An 8,464-nucleotide genomic window follows, 5' to 3' on the forward strand; every position below is an offset into this window, starting at 1 on the left:
GCCTGGGCTGGACGCTGCCGCAGGATATAGCGAGCAGGGCAGCGGTAGACGTCCGGTACGTGGCCACCACCATCCGACACCTTAAAACGACGGTGCTCAGACCCCACGTAGTGCCCCAGTTGGAGGATGCTCAGGTGTGCGGTGGGATCCCGTCGGCACTCACTCCTGCCCGGACGGAATTTCACATTGGCCCCAGGGTCCTGTACTTCCTGCGGGAGCCTGTGCCCCACAACCTGAGCTGTCTCCGGAGCTTTAGTTTTGTCCCTTTCAGGGGTGTATCACAGAGGGCCCTGTACAGACTGCTGCTGCACACCCTCATCCACCTCCCGGACACACCCTGGCGTGCCCATTTACCACCGGGCGGTGGGGACCATCCCCAGTGAAGGGCTCTCTACATGGGAGTCCTCCCCCTTTCTCACGGGGATCTGGGGTGGAGGGTATTGCACGCGGCAGTCCGCAGATTGTGGTGGTTCACGGACTCCCAGCCCAACTGCTTGTTCTGTGGTGCTGTGGAGTCCATGGAACAGGACGCTTGCACTCCCTTTTTAGCTTTCTGGGAAACCTTCTCCTCCGTTTCTGGTTAGACTTCAGCCCCACACTCCCCATCATTGGGCACCCAGTGCCGAGGGGGGAGGGTTGGTCAGAGGATCTCCTCGTGGGTCTGCTCCTGGGCCTGGCCAAACTGGTTGTTAGGGCCGATTGCCTGACCCTCTTCCATGGTTACGTTCGAGCCCGGGTGTCCCTGGAGAAGGAGCACGCAGTGTCTACCAACATCCTTGAGCTGTTCAGAGAGTGCCCTCCCCCTCACTGTTTGGTCACACAGCATTGCCCTTTGATGCTTGTCACTGGTCACTCGGGTGTTTCCTTTCTTCCTGGTGATGGGAATTGAATAAAGATTTGTCCATCTGTTGTCTTTCACTGTGTCTCACACCTGCACACACACAACATGGGTGCTGGGGAAAATATAAGCACTACCACAGTTAGGCAGCAGTGCGGGGGTAAAGAGAAAAACATATATAACCAGGAGATTTAGAATCCCCTCAGTCCAGGGCACTGACTCTGTGCTGGCTGAGCCACAGTCAGTGTGTTCGTGCAAAACAAAACTTATAAGCTGCCATTTTAACATGACACATGTGGCCCCAGTGGCCTAATGGATAAGGCACTGGCCTCCTTAGCCAGGGATTGTGGGTTCAAGTCCCATCTGGGGTGTCTGACTTTTAACCCTTGTCTTCATGGCTGATCTTCGGCCGATGTCAAGTCAATTTCTCATCTCCTCTGGAAAAGTCCCCAGCTCTGTGTTGGGTTGGTGGTACCCTGTGTCAGAAAAATACAGAATGTTGAGGATATGCAGGATTTTTGGGTCAATCGTCTGAAAGAGACAGCACAGTCACAATGGCTGAAAACCTGCTGAGATTCTCCTGGGAATGGCATGTTGGCTCAGTGGGTAACACTGCTGCCTCACAGTGTCAGGGACCTGGCTTTGATTCCTCCCTTGGGTGTCTGTATGTGTTGAGTTTGCACATTCTCTCCATGGGGTACTCCGGGTGCTTTGGTTTCCTCCCACAGCCCAAAGATGTGCAGGTTCGGTGGATTGGATTTGGGGAATGCAGGGTGAGAGGATCGGGGTTAGGCCTGGATGGGATGCTCTTCAGAGGGTCAGTGTGGATATGACGGTCTGAATGGCCTCCTCCCACCCCACTCTAGGGCTTCTCTGAACAAGGTTGGAGCAGATGGTCAGAGCTCCACTGAAAGGCCCAGTCAAGGCTTCGCGAAGGGACTGGCATCCAGGTGTATGTTCCTACCCTACATTTCCCTGATCTTCCAGAATCTTCTGTGGCTTTGGCCAATACGGTCATGAGCAGTGTTCACAACATCCAATGGGATCACACCAATTCCCTTCACTGTTGTCATGCCAGGAGCTATAAAGTGGATTGACTCAGGCTGACACTTCTCCAATATACAACCCTCAGTCTGGTTGGAACTGGTTCTTCTTGAATCTTTGTAACTCTTTGATCTTAGTTGCACTGTTCTCTGGAGCTGATAGCTGCTGTTTAATTTAGTTTGGCCAATTTTCTATCAGTTCAAATTTCTCCAGCTGAGGATCAAGTGAGAATGCCTGATTTTGTTGCCATGGTCACGTGACCACACAGGATTGAGATCAGCTACACAGTGAAGGTTTCAACAAAATCAAAACCCCAAATAAGACTTGAGACCACAATCTCTGGTTTAGGAAGTTAGTGTCGTACCCATGAGGTCACTGGGGCTCCAACAGATAGACCTACCAATCAATGGACAAAGCAGCTTCTGTTTTGGTTGTGTTGGTGTCAGTCTAAGCTATATTCTGTCAACATTACCAGCTGAACCCCAGATTACCTGCATGTTTGGTATTTATGATAAGGTCCAATATGTCAATGGAAATGATTGAAATCTGGGGGTTCAAGGTTGGAACTGATGGGGCTGTGGCTATGCATTTGGGCCCTTACCTTTCTTAGTCAAGGTATTGAATACAATTGCAAGGAGGTTATGATGGAGATGTGAGGTAGTTAGGACATCGTTGGAGAACTTGGAGTGTCACATCCACAGATTGGACAAACATTTGTGGGAAGGCAACTGCTGAGGCTGACTCACAGAGTTTACAGAGGGAGATGGATGGGTTAAGGGAGTAACCAAAAACTCAGCAAATGAAAGACAATGTGGGAATGTGTGAGGTCATGCACTTTGGTCGGAAGAATAAAGCAGCTGGATGTTATTTCAATGGAGAAAGACAGCAGAAAGTTCCAGCACAGACAGATATGAAATGTGTTTTTGCGGTCTCGCTGTTGATCCTTTGCTGTGACCAACCGTCATGGTAATATCAGTGAGATGTTCTTGGTTTCTCTTTAGTTCTTGAGTCTGGTTAAGCCGATTGTGATTTGCAGGCCGTGGTGAGACTGCGGTCAAGATCACCGTCAGTTTCTTGGATGAAGTCTTCACGACTGGTAACGCTGACAGTCACCACTGGAGAGTGTTTCTGCCATTATCTGCAGTTGGCCCTGCACATCAACGGTTTCATCAGCAAACCTCAAGAGACAACATCCAAACCCTTTGTGCTCTTGAAGGCAAATCCCTTCTCATGAAGACAAGAACAAAATATCTTTAATGTGATGATGTTGATTTGAACATTCGGGAAGATCAGGGAAAAGGAGCATAGGGACACACACCTGGATGCCAGTCCCTTCACGAAGCCTTGACTGGGCCTTTGACCATCTGCTCCAAACTTGTTCAGAGAAGCCCTAGAGTGGGGTGGGAGCAAGCCATTCAGACTAGCTAGCTCCTGGCAATGTGACCCCATTGGATGATGTGAACCCGGCTCATGACCCCTTTGGCCAAAGCTCCAGAACATTCTGGAAGATCAGGGAAAAGAAGGATATGAACACACACCTGGATGCCAGTTCCTTAGCAAAGCCTTGACTGGGATCTGCAGCAGAGCTCTGACCATCTGCTCCAAACTTGTTCATAAAAGCCCGAGAGTGAGGGGGACAAGCCATTCACCCCAGCAAGTCCGCACTCAGCCTCTGAAGAGCATCCCATTCAGGCCCAATCCTTATCCTCTCACCCTGCATTCCCCAAAACCAATCCACCGAACCTGCACATCTTTGGGCTGTGGGAGGAACACAATGCACTCCGAGTACCCCATGGAGAGAATGTGCAAATTCAACACAAACAGACACCCAAGGGAGGAATCAAAGCCAGGTCCCTGATGCTGTGAGGCAGCAGTGTTACCCACTGAGCCAACATGCCATTCCCAGGAGAATCTCAGCAGGTTCTCAGCCATTGTGACTGTGCTGTCTCTTTCAGGGAATTCAGCCTTAATCCTGCAGATCTCCAAAAGACTTGTGTAACGTCACATGGGACACCACATCCCATTAACTGAATGCAGACATGGGGATGTTTATAATGTAGACTAGAAGTAAAGTTCAAAGAGGGAAACCTATGAAAGTTAGTCATTCAGGATGGGATTTGACCCCACAATCCCAGGCTTAGAAATCCCAAAATCTTATCCATTAGGCCACTGGGGATACATGTTGGTTGCTAAACAGGCAGCCTTTAAATACTGCACCCTGATGGCTCATCTTGTGTTTTTCTCAGTTTTATACTCTCACTAATTGTTTTTTACAACTTCCATCTCAGGCTAAAAAATTGTCTGCTTGATAAATCAATCTCGCTTCCCATTTGTCCCCAAACGGACAGACAAGAAACCAACCAAACTCCAACATTGCACAACTCACATCTGAGGAAAATGGAGCAGACAGGAAAATAGCAAAGGGCTCAATGTTATTTTGTGCAACGCTTTCAAGATATTTGCCGTTAGTGGGGAAGAATTAGGTGGAGATGTTGCAAAAAGTTGCATTGAGGACAAATGCTTTCTTTGGTTAGACCGCACTTGGAATACTGCGTCCAGTTCTGTTCGCCCTATTATCGGAAAGATGTGGATGCTTTGGAGAGGGTTCAGAGGAGGTTTACCAGGATGCTGCCTGGACTGGAGGGCTTATCTTATGAAGACAGGTTGACTGAGCTCGGACTTTTCTCATTGGAGAAAAGGAGGAGGAGAGGGGACCTAATTGAGGTATACAAGATAATGAGAGGCATGGATAGAGTCGATAGCCAGAGACTATTTCCCAGGGCAGAAATGGCTAACACCAGGGGTCATAATTTTAAGCTGGTTGGAGGAAAGTATAGAGGGGATGTCAGAGCCGGGTTCTTTACACAGAGAGTTTTGAGAGCATGGAATGCGTTGCCAGCAGCAGTTCTGGAAGCAAGGTCAATGGGGACATTTAAGAAACTGCTGGACATGCATATGGTGACAGACATTTGAGGGTGCATACATGAGGATCAATGGTCGGCACAACAACATGAGCAGAAGGGCCTGTTCGGTGCTGTACTGTTCTATGTTCTATGTAGTATGTTCTAAATCAACAGAATCTTAGCAGGCATTCAGCCCATTGTGGCTGCGCTGTCTCTTTCAGACAATTCTCCCCAAGATCTCCCAAATCCTGGAATTTCCTTCTGCAAGTTTCTATTTCACATCATTCACCATAATCTCAACACAGGCACAGTGATTTTGAACAGAGTAGTTGAAAATTGCAGTCAATTTGGATCGTGATGAAGTTGGCATGGAACAAAAGTCAGCTACAAAGACCAAGCTTAAAACGTAAGCAGCCCAGAGGGAAATTAAACTCACAATCCCACACTTAGGAGGTCCGTGGTTTACCCAATATATTACGAGGGCACACATAGTCATTTGCCAGTGTAAAGTCTTGGCATCAAATGAGTGTTACAGCCCAGCATGTTCCAACATCTCAGATGACATGTTGAGGGATACACTCAAGTTTCAGTCAGCTGCTGCCAAGGTGTAACAGGGAAACAACACAGTCTCAGGTCTTTCTGACAAACTATCACATCAATCTTTCAATTCTCAGACCCACTCGGTGCCTGACAATGAACAGAGATCGGTTCCTGCCCAAGTACAAAATGCCTTTTTGTTCACAATGATACAGAAGCTTTGAGAAATGTCAACATTCCAATGTTTTGTTGGTTCTTATCTCTCTGCATAGACTGTACACAACTGATTTAGAATTAAGGAAAGCATACCAAACGCCTTCTTCACTATCCTATTGATCTGCGACTCTACTTTCAAGGAGCTATGAACCTGCACTCTAAGGTCTCTTTGTTCACCAACACTCCCTGGGACATTCCCATTAAGTCTATAAGCCCAGCTAAGATTTGCTTTCCCAAAATGCAGCACCTCACATTGATCTAAATTAAACTCCACCCATCACTCCTCAGCTCATCGGCCCTTCTAATCAAGATCCCGTTGTAATCTGAGGGAACCTTCTTTGCTGTCCACTACACCTCCAATTTTGGTGTCATCTGCAAACTTACTAATGATACCTCATAATGATACTAACATATATATAAATGACGGAAAGTAGTGGACCCAGCACTGATTCTTTTGGCACTCCATTGGACACAGGGCTCCAGTCTGAAAACCAACCCTCCACCACCATCCTCTGTCTCCTACCTTTGAGCCAGTTCTGTATCCAAATAGCTAGTTCTCCCTGTATTCCATGAGATCTAACCTTGCTGATCAGCCTCCCATGGGGAACCTTGTCGAACTCCTTACTGAAGTCCATATAGATCACATCCACCACTCTTCCCTCAACAATCCTCTTTGTGACTTTTTCAGAAAACTCAATCATGTTTTTGAGTCATGATATCTCCGGCATTTTCTCTGTTTCAGATTTCCAGCATTCACAGCATTTAGCTTTTATTGGACAGCTTGCCATTTCACTTGGCAATGAAAAACATTTTGTGATTTACACATGAAAGAACTGAAACCAACCTGGTCATTCTAAAAGTTGAGAGACTTCACACACAATCCACATTTTTTTCAATATATAATTTCAGTGACATCACACTGTAAACTTTTGCCATAAATTCTGTGTCTTACAATCTTATACTCCTCAACCACCTGATGAAGCAGCAGCGCTCCGAAAGCTAGTACTTTGAGATAAACCTGTTGGACGACAACCTGGTGTTGTCTGATTTTTAACGATGATTATTCGAAACTTATACAAGATAATTCCAGGATTTGGGAGATCTTGGGGTGAATTGTCTGAAAGAGACAGCACAGCCACAATGGGTTGAATGCCTGCTATGATTCTGTTGATTTGTCCTCAATGCAGCTTTTTGCAACATCTCCACTTACTCCTTCCCCACTAACTGCAAATATCTTCAAGGTGCTGCACAAAATAACATTGAGCCCTTTGCTATTTTCTCATCTGCTCCATATTCCTCAGACTTGAGTTGTGCAACATTGGAGTTTGGTTAATTTCTCGTCTGTCCGTTTGGGGACAAATGGGACGTGAGATTGATTAATCAAGCAGCCAGCAATTTAGCATGAGATGGTCGGGGTCAAAAACAATCAGTGAGAGTTTCACACTCAGAAACACACAGTATGAGAGGTCGGGTGCAGTACATAAAGGCTGTGATTTCCATCCGGCTGTGTGGCCCCAGTGGCCTAGTGGATATGGCACTGGCCTTCTCAGCCACGGATTATGGGTTCGAGTCCCATCTGGAGTGTAAGTCACTTACCCTTTCTCAACTTGATTTCTAATCTACTTTGGGAAAATCTCCATGTCTGCATTCAGTTGATAAGAAGTGGTGCCCAACATCTTCTTGCACAAGATTTGCAGGATTGAGGTGAATTCCCTGAAAGAGACAGCACAGTCACAAGGGCTGAAAACCTGCTGAGATTCTCCTGGGGGTGGCATGGTGGCTCAGTGGGGAGCACTGCTGCTTCACAGAGTCAGGGACCTGGCTTTGATTCCTCCCTTGGGTGTCTGTTTGTGTTGTGTTTGCACATTCTCTCCATGGGGTACTCCAGGTGCTTTGGTTTCCTCCCACAGCCCAAAGATGTGCAGGTTCGGTGGATTGGCTTTGGGGAATGCAGGGTGAGAGGATAGGGGTTGGGCCTGGATGGGATGCTCTTCAGAGGGTCAGTGTGGATGTGATGGTCTGAATGGCCTGCCCTTCTCACCCGAGGATTATTCTGAACAGGTTTGGAGCAGATGGTCAGAGCTCCACTGCAGGACCCAGTCAAGGCTTTGCTCAGGGTTTGGCGTTCAGGTGTGTTTTCCTCCTCTCCTGTATCTGATCTTCCAGAATCTTTTGTGGCTTTGGCCAATACGGTCATGAGCTGGGTTCACATCATCCAATGTGGTCACACCAATTCCCTTCACTGTTGTCATGCCAGGAGCTATAAATTGGATTGGCTCAGGCTGACACTTCTCCAATATACAACCCTCAGTCTGGTTGGAACTGGTTCTTCTTGAATCTTTGTAGCTCTTTGATCTTAGTTGCACTGTTCTCTCGAGCCGATATCTGCTGTTTAACTTAGTTTGGCCAATTTTCTGTCTGGTCAAATTTCAAATTTGTTGCCATGGTCCCGTGACCATACAAGATTAAGATCAGCTGCACAGTGAAGGTTTTAACAAAATCAAAACACCAAATAAGACTTGAGCGCACAATCTCTGGTTTAGGAAGTTAGTGCCTTACCCATGAAGTCACTGGGGCTCCAACGGATAGAGCTACCAATCTATGGACAAAGCAACTTCTGTTTTGGTTGTGTTGGTGTCAGTCTAAGCTATATTCTGTCAACATTCCCAGCTGAACCCCAGATTACCTGCATGTTTGGTATTTATGATAAGGTCCAATATGTCAATGGAAATGATTGAAATCTGGGTGTTCAAGGTTGGAACTGATGGGGCAGTGGCTATGCATTTGGGTCCTTACCTTTCTTAGTCAAGATATTGAATACAATTGCAAGGAGGCTATGATGGAGATGTGAGGTAGTTAGGCTATCGTTGGAGTACTTGGAGTGCCACATCCACAGATTGGACAAACATTTGTGGGAAGGCAACTG

General features: G+C 47.0%; 1 non-coding gene across 1 annotated transcript; it reads left to right on the forward strand.

The window, feature by feature from the left end:
- The first annotated feature begins 1,136 nt into the window (after positions 1 to 1,136).
- trnar-ccu (transfer RNA arginine (anticodon CCU)) lies at positions 1,137 to 1,209 on the forward strand. Its single transcript has one exon. It is a non-coding gene; the product is annotated as a tRNA-Arg (tRNA).
- Positions 1,210 to 8,464: the final 7,255 nt, after the last annotated feature.

This window comes from Chiloscyllium punctatum, chromosome 18, assembly GCF_047496795.1.
Source record: "Chiloscyllium punctatum isolate Juve2018m chromosome 18, sChiPun1.3, whole genome shotgun sequence".
In the NCBI taxonomy this organism is placed as follows: Eukaryota; Metazoa; Chordata; class Chondrichthyes; order Orectolobiformes; family Hemiscylliidae; genus Chiloscyllium; species Chiloscyllium punctatum.